General features: G+C 40.1%; 1 protein-coding gene across 6 annotated transcripts in view; it reads right to left on the bottom strand.

The window, feature by feature from the left end:
• LOC148350073 (uncharacterized) overlaps window positions 1-20,069 on the bottom strand; it is a 407,697-nt gene that overhangs the window by 318,543 nt on the left and 69,085 nt on the right. For all 6 annotated transcript variants that reach the window (XR_015847080.1, XM_088319758.1, XM_088319757.1 and 3 more), the window contains one exon: window positions 9,324-9,401. The gene's annotated coding sequence lies outside the window, so the exon portion shown is untranslated. The remainder of the gene's footprint in view (window positions 1-9,323; window positions 9,402-20,069) is intronic.

Below are 20,069 nucleotides of genomic sequence, written 5' to 3' on the forward strand. Positions count from 1 at the left end.
TGCAGACATGTCAGGCAACAAAGGTGAGAGACTTGTGATCAACAGACAATTCACGGTTTGCTTTCCAGCCATATAGAAAGTTAGTCATCTCACTCCCCTAGCTTTCCTTTTTTTTCTGAACCATTTTGTCCACATTAGACTTTTGAAAGAAGTCTTCCAATAATTGTTAGTGGTCAAAATCCCAGCAGTGACATCACTCAAAGACCTCAACAAGCAGAACTCCCAAAAGAGAGATGGACATTTTCAGTGAACCGGCTTTTTTAACACCCGCCCTTCCACTTCCAGGCAACCTTGAGTTAAAGACACATCGCTTTTCTTCCCCTCTCTCCCAGTGGCTCGGTGTCTTGATTTATCGGATGGAAGGAATTCTACACAGGGCTCGGGCTCCGGTGGTATCCTTCCACTGTAACCTTTTCCCCCTCACCAGATGTTGCGCTCTCCAAACACGCTAATGTTCATCTCCAAATCCCCGTACAAACATATCAAGTGGTCTCTACATGTTTACGCTGGCCGCCGGCCGACAAGGGCGACAGGGCCGGCGACACAAGTGCTTTTTGGGTGGGGGTAGGGACCAACACAGAGACTGACAGACAGACAGACGGCATTGTTGGACATATGCTCGGGCCAGCTGACGACACGCCGATGACCTGGAGGAGTAAGTGGAGATGATGTGAGGAGGAGGGGTTAGTTCTGAGAGGGCGATTGATCACTCCTGTTGTAATGGCTGATACCTAAAGATGGACCGCAGCATCTGCATTCATTTTTTTGAACTGAGGGTTCTCTACGGCAGTGCAGTTTTCTAATCAAGGATGCACGACCCACCTCATAGAAACTATCGCCTCGTGTTAATGTGGAGATTTCTTTCTTAAACTTGTTTAGAGTCACAACTCAAAATTGTGTCCAGACTAAAAGGATACAATAAGTCATTAGATTCTAATATGGCATCATTGTTTAAGGTATTGTACACTATAGATACGGTGGGGGATGCATGTATTTCTGCAACCGCCAAGTATGCAAGATTCCCCACTTAAAAAGATCAAAGAGGTCTGTAATTGTCATTGGTATACCTTAACATTGTGTGACAGAATTAGAAAACTATGGACAAGACCATGGAGCTGTCAACAAACACTACAAACTAAATGCATCAGACTAGGAAGACTGAATCTGCAACAGGAAAGCTTGGTGCGAAAAAAAATCCACAGTAGAGGTATTTATTAGAAAATGAGAGAGTTACAAGATCACTAATCTCCCTCTCAAGATGAGCACAAGAACTTTGTACAAAAACCCAAGAACCACCCAGGGGAGAGCTGGTGAAGACCTGTTAAGAGCTAGGGGACAAACGTAACAAAGGCAGAAACACACTATGCTGCCCGGGACTCAAATCCTGCAGTGTCAGACCCTGCTTAAACTAGTCCAGAGTCCAGGCCCATTTGAAGTTTCTTAGAGAGCACTTTGATGATGTGGAAGAGGACTGGGAGTACGACCTTTGGTAGGATGAATACAGAATATAATGTTTTGGTCACCTTGTACTAAGAAGGAGAACTTACACAATTGGTGGTTGACATCCAGAATAGGCCGACCCCTCCTTACTTTATGTACCTTTACAATGTGATAAAATTTGTTTGCAGTTTGCAGAGGGAACTGCTACTGAGATCAAAGAGATCAAAGCCAGCAGAAAAGCTAATGTTGTGACTCATTCATTTGCAGACTAAAGAAAATATCAAGATGGCGGCGCCCCTATTTGGCTGCGGCTACATCGGCTCGCTCCAGTTTTTTACACTTCGGCCATAAGACCCAGTCTTCGACTCAGTTTTGACGGCGCACAAAGTCGGCTCAAACTGCAGATTAATATACGATCGAAGTTTTTTTTGCTGGATATGCGATAATCCAGATATCAAGCGCTCGGTGCTACGACCACTCGGGAGTGTTTATTAGCCACGGACTGCTATGTCAACAAGACCCAGCGGCCTACAAAGCAGCGAAGCAGAGTGGCAAGAGATTGGCGTGACCGGACGAGGAAGCAGGGTTTTTGAGCCGCAAAAAAAAAAAAAATACCAGGGGAAATGAAGCATACAATTATCAAGAAATACAAAGTAAGCACACAGAGGGCTATCCTCTGTAAATTGCATGGACATACGGTACTTTTTTATGTTTCAATTGATTGAGGCAATAGAACACTTGAAGTCTTGTTACAATTGTTCTTGTATGGTTGTTATCTGAACAGAAACTTGAAAGTTAGAAATTCAAAAATGAAATTGCTAGTGTTTCTTCTTTTCTGGGAGAGAAGTGTCTGTTTGTGGAATTGCCCTTGAGTCTTTTTCCTCAGACTTCCCTACGGATTCTGATTGGTTAAATTGTTTTTCCAGGGAGCGGACATAGGGACACCTGTTTATTTATTTCCCATGGTGAGATGTCTTCCCCTATGTTTCAACGCATCCATCCCAGAAAATATGCAGAGCAGACGCCATATTATGACTGTATGGGCGTAGGGAAAAGGAGCGGCGGCAGCAACAGCAGCAGCCGGTGATGCTGCCCTCCCAGTGACCTCCCCCATGACACAATGAGCCCCAAATGGCAGACATGAGCGAGGATCAAGTGCTTCAAAGTACGCCGGCCGAGATAAACCCCAACAGGCCCTCTTTAAATGATAGACTGTTTTTCTTCTTCTTTTCTTGTAAAAATTATGTTGCTACCATGACACCTGGATTGGATACAACCAACACCTCATTCAGTTAATGGACAGGGGCAAATAAAGACCTTTGTTGGATTAGAAAAAATTCTTGAAGATAAGTTGTCTTTTTAACTGCTTGACTCACCCTTAAGTAGTGGTAAAAGTCACTGAAGTCATCATGTTTTGATTTTGACCATTTATAACACAGTCAATAAAAGGCTCCAATTGACTGACTAAAGAATCAAGAATTGCAAACATAAACACAGAATGTATGGTAGGTGTGCTGAATTTCAGTCTTATTTGTAAAATTATTTTTGCCATACACCATGCCTGGTGCTTTCGAGTCAAGAGATAAAATGCCTATGGAGTGTCTCGGTTTGTTGTTTGAAAGTTCTCAATATAGTACAAGCCAAGAAATATGGAGAGTACACTGCTTCCACATGTTGGTAGACACATTTCCTTCTATTTTTTTATTTTATTGTTATTTTAAAGCAATTATAAGGGGTGGCCTCCATGCTAGTATACTGTATACCGTCATTTGTAAATAGATACTTACTTTCGGAGTAATGTGCTACTATTTGGTGACAGATATTTGGGGGGCACCGACTTAACAGCAAAAAGAACCCCTTTCCTTAATTTGTATTAATCACAAGACGTCTCAAAGGGCTGCACTGACCACATACTATTATAATACCATCCCCTGATCTAAAACCTATGAGGAAAATAAAGCATCATTCCATTTCAAAGATTAACATTTAGATTCAATTTGAATAAAGAGTACAAAAATACAAGATTGTCAATTCACGTATTTGATGGGCAAACATATCCTCAGAGTAAGCTAATATCAAAGATCCTACTAATTTACAAGATAAAAGGTTTGTAGCGCTAACAAAGACAATAAGGGCAAGAAAACTGCATCCCAGGGGTTACTGTAGTTATCTTATGCCATTCGTGCTAGAAAATTTGACTGAAACAATGTTAACGGGACAGTTTAAAAAATGTCAAGTCAAGTCAAGTTTATTTGTATAGCCCTTAATCACAAAGAGTCTCAAAGGGCTGCACAGGTTATTGCACAGACTATTATTTCAGACTATTATTACACCATCCCCTGATCTGGAAACAACATGAGGGCAAGGAAAAACTCAAAAACCTCAACATGAGGAAAATGAAGAAACCTTGAGAAGGGACCGCACAAGTGGTATCCCCCTTTCAGGATTACCAGGCAAAGGATGTTGCAAATACAAATAATACAGAGATATTGTCCACAAAAAGTATAGGTTATTCATATGCATCGCGTTGATTTCATTTAACTCAACTCATAGTGAATAATTACAGTAAACACATCACTTGAAAATCTGGTCACTTTTAAAGACCAAAATGTATGTGGGATATTCTTTAGAATAGAATAGAATATGCCTTTAGGTTTGGTTGGCATCTCGGACAAGGCTGCTCACTTCAAAACCTTCTGATCCATTATTAATCACTTCTTTGTGAAGTGCACAGCAAGCTTACCTTTGTACATTGTTGTCATCTTTATTCCACGCCTAGCACAGCGAAGAAACAACCGTCAATGATTTATTCTTCCCTTATCGTAATGGAAGAATGAAAGGTTTGAGTGGCTCCTATTTATGAGTGACGCCTTCCTCCACTACTTAGCCTTGAGGCGGCTGAATGGACTGAGGGCAACGGGGGCAACCAAAGATGTTTGGTAAACACAAAAGGAGTTTAAGGCCACTTGTGTTTTTGCTTGAATATTTCATATGTATTGCCGATTCGGGGTTTGTTTGACCGCCAAATATTTACTGTAAAATGTTGCGTTCTTGTAGGTAAGCAAAGATCTGACTTGCACTCAAATTCATGCCCCTCTATTGTGACGGAAAAGTACCATAATTAACTAAAGACATTCGTGTATAAACAAAAATAATATCTAAAATCGGAAATGTGTCAAACCATAATTAGGAAATCAAAGGAACACTTAATAAGAATGCTTTACTGCATTTGTATAACACATATTTTTCCACACCAGACCAAATGTACTGACGTATGGGGATATACATGCAAAACTAAAATGAGGGACCGCAACACTAAAATGTAATCAGTTTAATAGTTTAAACACTTAAAAATTATGCGCAAAGCTCACCATGAAAAATGTATCAGCTTAAATATAAAGAAGAAGCGTCATTTTTCCAGAACAAAACATACAGTCTCAATCTATCAATACAGAGTGTCAGTGTATGGAATATAGAATCCAAAATAAAAGCAGCACAATTTATTTTTGTATTTGAAACAAGTCTTAAAACCACAATTGATAAAAATATTTTATGAGCCTATGTATGTATCTATATCTCATGACTCCTTCTGTTTATTTATGTAGTGGGGTGAATCAGTATTTAGTCAACCACCAAATTGAAAAGATTAGAGAGGCTTGTAATTGTCAACATGAGTAAACCTCAACCACAAGACACAAAATTTGGGGGCCAAAGGAAAATCGCATTGTTTTATTTTTAGATAATTTATTTACAAAATACATGGGGTGTAACCTGTAATAATGATACCCATTTAATCTCAAAATCCATATAAAAGTCACCTGTCCACAACCTCAGTCAGTCACACTCAAAACTATACCATGGCCAAGACGAAAAAGCGCGGTGGAAGTAAAACAGAGTCAAAATGTTAGACCAGCACCAGGCTGGGATGATTGAATATATAATGGGTAAATTACTTGGTGTAAAGAAATCAAATATAAAATGGAAAACATACAAGACAACTGATAATCCCCCTCTAGCTGGGGCTCCAAGTAAGATCTCACCCTGCGGTGTCAAAATGGTAACAAGAACAATGAGAAAAGAATCCCAGAAAGACACAGGGGGACCTAGCAAACTACCTACGAAGCCCTAGGACCACAGAGGCTAATATCAGTAACACAAAGCGCCGTTCGAGGGACTCAAATCCAGCACCGCCAGACGCGGTCCCCTTCTAGTCAAGTCAAGTCACATTTATCTATATAGCCCTTAATCACAAAAATGTCTCAAAGGACTGCACAGGATTACAATGACACAATTACCTGATCTTAAACCAGTACACATCTAGGCCTGTTTGTAGTTTTGCTTAAGCATTTGGATGGTCCAGAAAAGGACTAGTAAGAATGTGCTATAGTCAAATGAAACCAAAATAGAACTTTTTGGTCAAAAGACAGGGTCTCGTGTTTTGAGGAGAAAGAATACGGAATTGCATCCAAGGAACATCAAACCCACTGTGAATCACGGAGGCGGAAACATCGTGCTTTGGGGCTGTTTTTCTGCAAAGGTACCAGGCTGACTGATCTGTGTGAAGAGGGGCCATGTATCGAGAGATTTTGAATTACAACCTCTTTTCATCAGTAAGGACCATTGGACAAAATGAGACCTGGCTGGGTCTTCCCGCACCACAATGATCCCAAACACACAGCCAGGGCAACAAAGGAGTGGCTTCGTAAGAAGCATTCCAAGGTCCTGGATTGGCCTAGCAAGTCTTCAGATCTAAACCCCAGAAAAACATGTGGGAGTTTGAAGACTTTGTTGCCCAACAACACCCCAAGACATCACAGCTCTAGAGAAGATCTGCATGGAGGAATGGGACAAAATACCAGCAACTGTGTGAAAAGCATCTGAAGAGTTACAGAAAACGTTTGCCCTCTATTATTGCCAACAAAGTTTGAGATGAACTTTTGGTACTGACCAAACACTTATTTGGGGCTGTTTAAATTGTTTAAAAATCAAACCGTGTGCTTTTTTTCCACGTTCAGTCCGTCATGGTTGGGGTTTACCAATGTTGACAATTACAGGCCTTTCTAATATTTAGCACAGTTAGTGGTTGATTAAATAATTACTGTATATTTGATAAATATTTGAAAACACTGCTTCTTTCTGTTCCCCTCTCTTTTCTTTTAAATACATGAAAATAACGTGCCAGTGACACAGCAGCAACACAACAGTAACCCAGCACTACATGAAAAGCTTTAGGTTGGCCGAGGCATTTTTCACAGTCGTGTATACTAGCTGAAAGCTATTAATTTCCCCAATTAGTCTCTTTTGAACATGGAGAGTGGAAAAAGTCCTCTCTCATACACGTCCTCCCTTAATCCATATCACGACGCTCGCATGCTTTTTTTGTTTACAGCTTGCATCATTCATCTTTAGCTGCCGTTTCATGTTGAGAGTAATGTGAGATACCTTTAATCTCGAGGCCGACTCCTTAGCTTTATGATGAGCCCGAGCGGAGAAACAGAAGGACGAGGCAGTAATAAAGCCAAAAAGGGGAAGGCCGGCCGGCGCTCAACCTGTCAGCTCGCAATCTAAATGCATGCGGGATTGCTTTTAAAGTGGGTGCTGCTGATATCCCGCTATGATGTTAAGGCTTCATTTGACGGGTGGTAAAAGCCAGGGAAAAACGCAAAAAGGAACACGCTTTTTTCCAAAGAAAAAAGGAAAACAACAGCTGAGCATTGTCGTCTTGGGCTGATGTCACATTGATTATGCTGATCATAAACTGCATTTGTTTACCCCCTCGCTCCCAGCTGCCAGTCATCCGTCCGCGGAGACGAAGGCGAATCACACTAAAAGCCATCTTTTCCGTGTTTCCGCCGCAATTGCGGGAAAGAGGCTCCCGGCGGAGGCCGTCCTTCCGCCGCGCTTCGCCGTATTAATTGCGTTTTAATGTCAGCCTCCTCTCCTGGAAGTTGTCGCGTACTAACAAATCAACAACAATAAGGTTCTTTAATGTCGCCGGTGCGGGCCACGGCCGCGGCTAAAAGGCTGCGCTTACTGAATAATCCATGCCGGCTGCGGCGGAGTGGCGGCTGCTAACGGAGGAGTGGGAGCAAGAGGCCATTTGCCTTTCTTTGCGCCGCGTCCCAAGTGTCCCCTGCTCCCATCTGTGCGCTCGTGGCAAAATGGGACTTTGGTGCGAGCGATGATGGGGAGATGTAATAGTGATCCGGCTAATCCCGCTAACCCAATGAAGCAATGTGACATGACCCCCCCCTTTCTCGTTGTTTTCAACCACAACTTGGCACAAGATTGGAATTTGGTATTCATTATTAATCAACACGCGTATCAGAAAAAGAGCAATGTTCTACCGCTATGAGGAGAAGAATGTTTTGCACCCAAAAAAATAAAACATCTCAGGAAGAAACCGCTAAGTAGATGAAAATACAGAATGTCACACATCTTAGAGGTCACCGGTGCTATAGTTGCAAATTGCTGTGCGATGAAAAGTTATTTGCTCCCTTCCTGATTTCTCTGGTTTTTGCATAGTTATCACTCACAATTTTAATATCACACAGATACAACCCAACAAAATACAAAATCCAGTTTTGAAATGTTGATTCCATTCATTCCTACGAGGTTCTTTTGTAACCTCCCGGATGAGCCGTCGATGCACTCTTTGAGTAATCGGATTTGGGCGACCACTCCTGGGAAAGTTTGCCATTGTTCCCGGTTTTCTCCATTTTTGGATAATGGCACTGACAGTGGTTCACTGGAGCCCTATAGCCTTGGTAATGGTTTTGTGACGTTTTCGATTTCATTCACTTTTTTTTCAACATTCTTCTGGAATTTCTTTAGACCGTGGCATGTCAATTGTATGCTTTAGATTTGGTAGCCTACTTCACATTTTCTAACAGATTCAATTAAAGTAATTTCTTGATTCAACACAGGTGGTGGCAATCAATGTTGGGTGTGGCTTTTGGAATTGAACTCAGCTTTTCCAAAACAGGGGTTAATCACAGTTACTTTGTGATTTCACAAAGGGTGCAATTACATTTTCACATAGGGCCTAGATTTATTATGTGCTTTAATAAATGGAATCAACATTTTAAAACTGCATGTGTTTTTACATTCAACATTTTGTAAACTTTAACTAAAAACGGCCCTTTGTTTTCAAAATCTACATTTTGCAATGAGAGATCAGGCTCCCATTCAAGTGGATTTTTGCATGGTGCATTGGTTTTCGAGATCCTTTTAACACTCAATTTGGACATAAGTGTAGAAATTTACGATTGGAAACATGGCAGAACCAGCAGCATCTCTAAAATGTCTTTGAATTAGCCTTTTAATATGAAATGTGTTTGTACCATAGAGCACTATCGCCGGGTGATTTTCACCCAAGCAAATATATATAAATGATTTTCAATATGTTGCATTTTTCTGATTGTCATGGGTCCCTGGGTAGCTTCACCATTCACCATTTGACATATTTGAAGGTGAGGGGGTTTTCCTACCCCAATTTTTCTTACAGGCATGTTTTTGGCAATTTTCATCAGCAATGGTGAATTCGGGTAAAGCATGTTTTGGGTCGATTTTACCCGGGAATAGTGTATAAGATCAGGCATCATTTTAGCAGAATTTATTAAATCTGTAATTTATCTTTGTGAAGATTTGCTGTGAGTTTCCTTTTGTAAAATAAAAAATAAAACCAATCGGTGAGCAGGACATACCTGTCTTGAGACACTTACCTTTTTGAAATAATAATTTATATAAGACTTGTTGCTAAATGTAGAATTTAACCATACACTTTAAAATTAAAGTTAAATTACCTTGACCTAACGATGATAATCAATTTATATTTTATATATATATATATATATATATATATATATGAATTAATGAAATACCTTGTAGATACACTAGCTCTTCAGCCTAAGTCCTTCCCATTTGCCGGATTCCATTTTGTCGGACACACCAAAGGTCATCTGCAAATATAAAGACACATTTTACGTCACTTGATGAAATGAAATATACATTTTAAGACTGGAACATTCATTGTCAATTGTGTGAACCGCCAATCAATAAAACAGCCTTTATCATTGTTGCCGAAACGTCAATGTCATCCGAAAAGTATGCCGCCGTTTACAATTTTTGTTAGCCTAAATTCCTGTTAGTATATTGCTGCTCAGCATGGTAGCGAGTAAAGATTATGTGAAGTCGTAAGGTGGGGGCGGCCGAGGGACGGGGGTGCTGCACAAGGGGTCATCAGTGAGTGTTTGGAGCTTGAGTTACAGGGCCAGCATCTGCCATCCGGTCATCAGGCCCTCATATCCATCACTGGGCCATGGCGTGGTGCAGCCCGGCGTTTGTAAAAACACCCAGAGGAAATGGAGTCTCTGGGCCAGACAAGAATAAAATTAGCTTGATGACTAAGTTCCTCCTCGGGTCCCAGCGGGAGAAGAACTCTGCCATTTGTTTTCATTACTTCCCTCGACCGTGCAAGCCGGCGTCATGTAAGCGAGTGTGCGACTTTTGTTTGTGTACATGCATGTTCGGGAGCAGCTCCAAAATGGCCGTTCTGTCATTTCCGCCACTGGGTTTTAATCACACGTACTCAGTCGTAAAAGCAGCGCTCCCGTACCGGAGCATGTGTAATATTTGCGCTCGACCTCTCTGGAGGTGACATTAGCGCTTGGACATGTTCCACGCGTATCCCTCACGGCTTGCAATATTGCCTTCTGCTACTTTATTGCATTTTTTTTACCCCCCTCCTGCAACAAATTCTTATAAACACGCGATGCTTGTTAACATTGATTTGCTCGCAAATGCGTTTTCTTTCATGACCATTGCAAGTATGACCTCAGAGCACAAAACATGCTTTATGTTTATTTTTGGATCATTTTAGGAAATTCGGATTAATAGTCTAGTGAAATGGTTTTCAGTGGAAGGAAACGTCAAAAATTCAGCCTTTGTAGGACAATAATACTCAATTTGTAAATCCCATATTTATTTTCACATTTTTTCCTGAAAAAGAACTCAAAAACTGAGTGTGCGTCATGATTAGGTTTTACAGTAGTATTTTTACAATGATTAATCAGTCAAAAAATATCGCCGACCACAATCGCAAAGAATTGGATGCCACGGGAATCGAACCAGTGTTGTTGCAGTGAGAGCGCTGAATCTTAACCACTAGACCTCTGGGATTATAGATGATATACAAAAAGGCATTAGATTTTATCTCAATACCACTCTACTTTTATTCACACTACTAGAGACAAATGTTAAATAATAAATCAACACAAAGTCATCCTGAAAGATATAAATAAACGAAAAAAAGCAAGACGAGGGAAACAACTCCTTGGTGTATCTGATACATTTTACATTGAAGGACATTAAATACATTTTAAATTGTAAAAGATTGTTTGGTATTGTGTTCTTAGCTCGCTTTTCTTCGGCCACTTTCTACCACGGACGAGGATGTCGCCTAACTCTTAAAGCCAGTCTTCCAAAAGTAAGTTAGACTTCACTTTTGTTATCTTTATAAAGCATATTATTTAATGAAATGTTTATTTTTCAGTACAAAACAATACAGGTTAGTTATACAAGCCTTAAACATACTTTAATAAACTGTAAACATACTTGTATAAACCTTAAACATACTTAATTAAACTTTAAACATACATTCCATACAAAATATAGCACTGAAGCAACTCACGAACCAATTCAACTTACGAACGACCGTCCGGAACGTTCGTAAGTAGGGCAGAGTCTGTATATATATATATTTTTTTTTTTCAAGGGCAGTCCAGCAGCGCAGTGGTTACCGCGTGTGCAGGACAGTAAGGAGTTTGCATGATCTCCCCGTGCATGCGTGGGTTTCCTCCGGGCACTCCGGTTTCTTCCCACATTCCAAAAACATGCATATCAGGTAAATTGGACAAATTGTCCCTAGGTGTGAATGAGCGAGTGAGTTGTCCGTCTCCGTGTGCCCTGTGACTGGCTGGCAACCAGTTTAGGGTGTCCCCTGCCCGAAGACAGCTGGGATGGGCTCAAGCACCCCCGGGACCCTACTGAGGATAAACGGTGCAGATAAGGGATGGATGGATATATATTTTTATATATTGGATTTCGTTAGATTTACAATTTTTTTAACAGTATATATATTGGATTTTTTTTTCTGTTTGGATCTCATTCGTAAGAGGAGCCAAACGTTTCAGAGAGCTATTCAAGTATTTTTATCAAGTTATGAAATTATTCTTTGTTTCTTTTAGTATTATTAAAAATGTCTTATGCTATTTTTTAAGCATTACAGCATATGAAAATGGGTTCTCGACCTCCTCTTATTACGAATAATCAGAATCGGCCCTGAAAAACCCATATTGTTTGATTATTAGTTGTAAATGAATTAATAATAAATTAATTATTAATAAATAATAATAAATTATTTTAATCATGCAGCACATATTCAACAAAGTTTGTCACTTGCAATGCTTAGTTTGAGCGGAGAAAAATAAAAATAAACTACTACTGTATAGTAATTTTCAATCAAAAATTAAGGGTGCGCATTATACATACATCAATCTGGTAGATAACTAAGTTAACATTAGTTTGAATCACTTTAAAGGAACATTTAACATCTATTTTAGCATCTTATTAGTCTAACAGCAAATAAGTGGCCTCAGAATAGACTCCTGGATCAAAACAAGGAAGCGGAAGGCGGCTTTATTTGTAAACTGTGACAAAACATTCCAGAAATAAATCCCTCCATATTTTTTTTTAGTCACACTGTGTTCACCAATTCATCCGGGCGTTCTGAATCCATTCACCAATTAGTTTCACCGTCGCTCCACTCTACCAGATTAGTTCCAGCTTTTACCCGCTCTGCCGCTCAAGAAGTGAAGACATCTTGTAGCCCTTTAAAGTGTGTAGCATTAACACCTTTTGCCCCCACACCCCCTGTGTAAACCCTACGGTACTGACCAAAAACACTTTTCTGGATGCAGCAGCACGGAAAGTGTTCGTGGCCATCGGTTCGCCACTCACACCTCAGCTAGGAGGAAGTGATCCAAAGATATAGTACTAAAATATTGATGTGTCTTTTTTCTTCATATGACATCTTTTTTTCTATTTATATGTGTACAGTGGCTTGCGAAACTATTTGGCCCCTTGAACTTTGTGGCCTTTTGCCACTTTTCAGACTTAAAACATCAAGATATAAAACTGTCATTTCTTGTGAAGCATCAACAATAAGTGGGACACAATCATGAAGTGGAACACACTTTATTATATATTTTAAACTTTTTAAACAAATAAAAAACGAAAAAGTGGGTGTGCAAAATGATTTAGCCCCATTGAGTTAATACTTTGTAGCACCACCTTTTGCTGCGATTACAGCTGCAAGTCACTTGGGGTATGTCTCGGTCAGTTTTGCATATCGAGAAACTAATATTTTTGCCCATTCCTCCTTGCAAAACAGCTCGAGTTAAGTGAGGTTAGATGGAAAGCGTTTGTGAACAGCAGTTTTCAGTTCTTTCCACAGATTCTCAATTGGATTGAGGTCTGGACTTTGACTTGGCCATTCTAACACCTTGATGTGTTTTTGGTGAACCATTCCATTGTAGCTTGTGCTTTATGTTTTGGATCATTGTCTTGTCGGAAGACAAATCTCCGTCCCAGTCTCAGGTCTTTTGCGGACTCCATCAGGTTTTCTTCCAGAATGGTCCTGTATTTGGCTCCATCCATCTTCCTATCAATTATAACCATCGTCCCTGTCCCTGCTGAAGAAAAGCAGGCCCAAACCATGATGCTGCCACCACCATGTTTGCTTTTTGTTTGAGTTTGATTTTGGTCTCATCTGACCAGAGCACCTTCTTCCACTTGTCTGGCAAACCTTAAACGACAGTTTTTATGGATATCTTTAAGAAATGGCTTCCTTCTTGCCACTCTTCCATAAAGGCCAGATTTAAGAAGTATACAACTGATTGTTGCCTTATGGACAGATTCTCCCACCTCAGCTGTAGACCTCTGCAGTTCATCCAGAGTGATCATAGGCCTCTTGGCTCCATCTCTGATCAGTTTTCTCCTTGGATGTGCAGAAAGTTTAGGGGGATGGCCCGATCTTGGTAGATTTGCAGTAGTCTGATATTCCTTCCATTTCAATATTATTGCTTGCACAGTGCTCCTTGGGATGTTTTAAGCTTGGGAAATCTTTTTGTATCCAAATCCAGCTTTAAACTTCTCCACAACAGTATCTCGGACCTGCCTGGTGTATTCCTCGTTCTTCGTGATGCTCTCTGCGCAGACCTCAGACGATCACAGTGCAGGTGCATTTATACAGAGACTTGATTACACACAGGTGGATTCCATTTATTATAATTAGTCATTTAGATCAACATTGAATCCTTCAGAGATCCTCACTGAACTTCTGGACAGAGTTTGCTTCACTGAAAGTAAAGGCGCTGAATAACACCCACTTTTTCGTTTCTTCTTTGTTAAAAAGGTTTAAAATATCCAATAACATGTGTTCCACTTCATGGTTGTGTCCCAATTATTGTTGATGCTTCACAAGAAATTACAGTTTTATATCTTTATGTTTGAAGTCTGAAATGTGGCAAAAGGTCCCAAAGTTCAAGGGGGCCAAATAGTTTCGAAATCCCTACCCCAAAAAAAACAGCCTGTAGATAGATGGGCACCACTAGGTTGTACTTGCCATATATATCATACACTACTCAATACTGGTCAACAGCAGTAATAGAAATATTAGTAAAATAAATGATAGTACAACAATAAGTACCTTATTTTACTGACTATTGGGCACATGTAAAAATCGAAAATTCGCCCAAAATTGTGCGCATTGTAATTTGGTGCGCTGTCCCGGAAAATTTAGTAAATAAAGTTGAAATGCATATTTAGAAGAAAATTTTACAATATATAGATAGATAGATAGATAGATAGATACTTTATTCATCCCCTAAGGGAAATTCACATTTCCAGCAGCATCCCTGAGCTGAGAACAGTACAATAAAAAAGCCAAAAGAATACAATATACAAATACCCAGTGTGACGTGCAAATGCCCACTGTAGCGTGTTATATAGAGTAACTAAATAGTGCTACACAGAATACATATTGCAGTAAGATTCGGTAATATCCAATGTAGGTGGTGTGGTTTAATGTGGGCCTTTACTCCGCCGGGTGGAGTTAAAGAGCCTCATGGCATGAGGAAGAAAAGATCTCTTCAGTCTGTCCGTAGTACAAGACAGTGACAGCAGTCTGTCGCTGAAACTGCTCTTCTGTCTGGAGATAATGCTGTGTAGTGGATGCGATGGATTGTCCATGATTGACCTCAGCTTTTTCAGTGCTCGTCTCTCAGCTACTGTTGTTAGGCTGTCCAGCTCTTTGCCCACAACAGAGCTCGCTTTCCTAGCCAGTTTATTGAGACGAGAGGCATCCTTCTTCTTGACGCTGCCTCCCCAACAGGCTGCCGCATAGAAGAGGGCGCTTGCCACTACTGTCTCATAGAATATTTTCAGGAGCTTTTTGCAGATGTTGAAGGAGGCCAGCCTTCTGAGGAAGTAAAGTCGGCTTTGCCCTTTCCTACATAGAGCTTCTGTGTTGGCAGTCCAGTCCAGTTTGTTGTCCAGCTGCACACCCAGGTATTTGTAGGTCTGGACAAATTCTACACATTCTCCCTTGATGGTTACAGGAACCGGGTGAGTTCTGGTTCTCCTGAAGTCCACCACCATCTCTCTGGTCTTGGTGGTGTTTAAGACTTTCAAAATAAATTTATTTCAGTGGTGAAACCAGATTTCATAATGTAGTTTATGTATTTTTAAACATTTACTCACGTCTCTTTTGGTACAATAGTAAATATTTGATAGGTCTTACAGTCCAGTGCACCTTGTGTGATAAATATGTTTGAAGGTGTACCTTTTGGTCCAGTTAATGCAGTAGTAGAAGTAGTATTTGTACAGTTAGTATTTATTGGAGTATTGTGCTGGTGGTAGTAGTAGTGGTTGAAGTCTTTATTTAGACTGTTTGTTCACAAATGACATCTTTGTTTTTTAACAAAACATTCGTATAAAAAGAAACGTCTTTTGTAGAAAAAATTTAAATTAATTTCCTAAAGTAGTTGTAGTTAAGTTTAGGTAGTCACAAGTGAGGAAGTATTTGTGTATAAGTAATAGTAGAATAGTCATATACAAAGTAAGTAGGATCATAGAAATGGGATAGTACTCGGATTACTACTACATTCTCTATATGAAAATTTTAAAAACAAGGAGTTGTTAAAGTATTTGAAGTGCACTTATACAGGTAGTAGACAAAGTAGTAAGGCTAGCAGAAATTGGTAGAACGTACAAAAGTGTCATTCCGCAGATTGATTTGTTAACACGACGCTAATCACTCTTTTTGTCCATTTTGCGTGTGTCACAGACACACTGTACTTGTAAATAATTGAAGACAACTAGCGAGAGTTGTCATTTAAAGGCCACCATTAGCGAAGACACAGGAAAACCACCTCCTAGCAAAAACATCAAAAATTCATGAGTTCAGTAAAGAAACCGGTCACGTGACGACGCATAATACAAAGCCGATGGGCCAGCGTTTGGTTCCTGTTCAACAAGATCTCGGGAGAATGAGGTGGGTAACGTCAAGTTTCAAATTGCCTTGAAAACTTTCCGCAAACACAACAAGTACCTGATACGACCATTTTCACGCCGACCGTTTTCCAAAGCAGTTTCAAAATTGTTCCGACGAGCTCAAAGCCAAAACCGGTCAAGAAAAGGACAGATTTATACCGTATCTGAATGGGAAGTTTACCAGCCATACTTGCTAGGCTAATAGCATCCGATATGGTTGGCTAAATCAACTAATGTGTTGGTTAGCCATAAATGATGGAAAATTGGACTGTTCTTGTGCAGTGAATTTGTAGGGAATTTTCTTGAAGTTCCAACAGCTTAAGAAAAGTTAAATTCAAGACGGTAAGACTTTTTGAATGCCTTTTCAAAAACAAATTTAAGACCAAGTTGACAAAAAAAAATTGAAACAAACGAAACGAAAAAACACACATATTTCTCGCACTCCATGCATGGTGCCTCGTACACATTACCTGGCACAACTTTTAGCCATGGCGAAAAACATTAAATGAACACTTTCCCATGGTTCAAAGTAAATGTCTCTGTCTGAAGTTGCTACTTGTATTGGGCATAATACCTAAGACGTGTGTCAGCTCTTAAAAGCCCGACTGAAATTACATTACTGTTTTGACAGTACCGTTATGATAAATGTTACTAAATCGTTTTATCTATCTACCCTGGTCATATCCCTCAAGGGGGGTGGCCAACAGCAAAACAACCACAAATGGGGAAAAAGTAGCAACAAAAAAAAATAAATAAATAAATAAATTTGGGGACCATGCCCAACCCAAATGCCCAAACAAGTTAGACACCTCGGCACCTAAATCGGTCATGGTTTCGTCCCTCCAGATGTAACGGGACACAAGAAAGCGGCCATATCACTCTTCTGTTCAACAGCAGGGCCCGACAGCCTTCATTGGTTTACCCCTGCGGCATCATACGGTGTCCTGCCCATCCCTTAGAATGCGTCCAAACATCCTACTATCCTTTAAAACACGTCTCCACTCATTCCTACCACCAACAATCTTGAACATATTTTTGGTTCAAACAAATATAAATCTCATTGATGCGTTCACATTTTTAACTCTTTTAAAAATTGGATTTCAGACATTTGAATGCCAATTAAGGCCTTTTAGAATAATGAATTTAATGCCTTTTAAGACTTTTCAAGGATCCGTGGGAACCCTGCATTCTTTACGGAAAGAAGCAATTAAGCTAATGGAATCGTCATCCTTGGAACTCTAGCAACTGTAAGTCACTTTATTATTATCATTCAGAACCAGCCTGTTAGCCCACAAGCTAGCTGGTGGCTTGCACCCCTCGTTTCAAGAAGTAGTACAGTCCATTTTTTACAGACTTTGTCACAATTCGAAGCTTTGTTTGATAAAAAGAACAATTTTCCATACTTTTTCGGAGTATAAGCCGCTTTTGTTTCATAATTCTGCCGGGGTGCAACTTATATGTGAAATTATTAACACATTATTTTAATCACCGAGTTTTAAATTGTTATTACCGGTATATCATTTCTCATGTTATTGTCAAAGTAAATCGTAAGAGGGCGCTCTAGGCCTGTGTTGATCATTTCAATCGTTCCATGTTTTACCGGAACAATACCAACAATACCTTTTGTATTCATTTCAATGAACAAGAAAATAATACATAAAATGAGCTAAACTTTCTGCCAATCGGGTAAGATTTCATTCTTTGCAGCCGAGCCAGACTTTGAACTGCACTTTTAACACTGACCGAAAACAAAGCTCTAATTCTAGCGCTATAAATAAAACGGGCACACCACATACACGCTCAGAGCGAGTGAGAACAACACATGTTTTGTGTGAGGCTATAAGATAATGCATTTACATGTGTATCCAGGAGAGGATGGAGAGAAAGCAGACGAATTACACGACTTCCTTTTGTGGGCAGAAAACGGGGGGAAGTGATTTTCTCTAATGCATCTCTGTGTTGTGTCCTTGTCCTCCCACCACGCCGACTGTTTGGGGTCCTGCGAAAACACGGGTCAAGGAGAATGTGTGTGCCGAGTGGAAAAAAAGGGAAAAAAAAAGTTTGCCAGTGACGAGGAAGTCAAATATAGGGAAGAAAAGCTCCATTTCCCTGGCTAAACGTACCCCAGGGAGGCGTAAGGGAGTGAGAGGGAGATCAAGAGTGAGAGGAAAGGTTACGAACCGACAAGACTCCGGCAAAGGCTAGAGATTTACAACTAGCGAGGCCCTAAAGAGCTCTGCCATGCTTATTCCTACAGCCAGTTAAAACAAATTGCGGCCATGTTTCAATCACCCACATCCTCCCTGCGAGCTCATCCGCCCGCGCCAAGCTTTTTGGCCCGCTTTGCCCTCAATTACTCCTGAATAAATACTTCAACTGAGGCGTCTTCAGGCGCTGGAAAGTCCCACCGCCTTCCCTTCGGCGTCACGCAACTTTTTTTTGTGCAGCGCTCTTCTTTGCAAAACTCTTAACCCCCTTCCTCCCCTGAACACAGAGGATGAGAACGCTCCTGACGTCCGTTTGATTGCGACTTTGCGGTGGAGGTAACTCGATCCGCTGTTTGATTTTAGAGCGACGGTCCGGGTGAAGGAGCAACGGATGGGTTTTTCTTGTAGCGGGGGTTGTTATGAGGGTCACGGGAGCGACTTTTTCATGTTACAGATTAAAAGCAGATGTCAGTGGGATTACATCCCTTGGTGTCATCACTCACACCTCACCTTTGTCCACACGCACACATACAGCTTTGAGAAATTCTCTCAAGGCCCCCGCCGAGGTCAAAGGACGCCAACGACTGGCGTGATGTTGTCCTGTAGCCAGAAGTGAGATTATGATGACAGTCTGCTACTTCAATGGCCATTCCAAAAGGAATCATAGGTGTTCATTGTTTAGGTCTTTATTGTCTTTGATAACAACACTGGTCCCCAACCTATTCTGTACCAAGGACCAATTTTATGTCCGACTATATTCTTGCGGCTTAGCACAATAATTACATTGGTAATAATAACAATAATAAAGATAATAGCAGCGTCTGAAACCCGTGACAAAAAGTTAGCGGACACCAGGGCAGACAACTCTGAAAAGTTTCCTGCCCAGCCATAAAGTTGTCTGCCTCATTTTTCACAACTTGAAACACAATAAGACGACTAATCGCAAAAGAAAAAAAAAACATTGTTGCAAAGTATTAGGGATTGATAATCAGAATATATAACTGAACAAAATTTTAAAATTAAGTGATAATAAATCTACTTATACATTCATTGCATGAATATGACATGGCTGTTTTCCATCTGCCATCAGTATGTACCTGTATTTACTCATCTTCATTCATGCAATGTTTGCGTTGCGTCGTCTGCTACAAGCCACGTGAACTCCTCTTCCACTATGCTTTTAATGTACGTTTACGTTTTGTAGCGTCATCAATTTTGTTAGCTTCTTTTGAATATTTCTTCCAAAATTCCGACATTTCCAAACCGAACGAAGATTTCGAAATCGGTATAAAGCAAATGTTTAATTTGAAAAGAATGGAAAAAAACAAAAATAAAAACGATTTTTTTTTTTTTCTTGAAAAAGTTGTCGGCCACCCTGGCAGAAACATTGTGTAAGTTATACTCCCGACGTAAAAGATGCACGCTCCGGGCATCCGGGCAGACGTTATTTCAAACACTGATAATGGTAAATATAATAAGACCACTGTGTAATCACGAGACCACTAGGGATGTAGATGACATATGAAAAGGCATTCTGTTTCATCTCATCACCACACTTTTGTGTGATAATAGTATGAGTATGTTTTTATTTGTTCATTGCCTGAAATGTCATCATTTAAAAACTCGTTTTGTAAATCCATCAATATTATATGTATTGTTGCATTCATGCAAACAGACAGACAGACAGACAGACGATATACACATCTAAATAGTTACACCCAAAATTTGAAAAAAGGGGTGAAAGGTAGAAGTCAAGAAACGAAAATAAGAGAACATCATGCATTTAAAACCATTGAATCGGTAACCTTT

Source organism: Urocampus carinirostris, chromosome 16 (assembly GCF_059441175.1).
Source record: "Urocampus carinirostris isolate Australia breed hairy pipefish chromosome 16, RoL_Ucar_1.0, whole genome shotgun sequence".
NCBI classification, from domain to species: Eukaryota; Metazoa; Chordata; class Actinopteri; order Syngnathiformes; family Syngnathidae; genus Urocampus; species Urocampus carinirostris.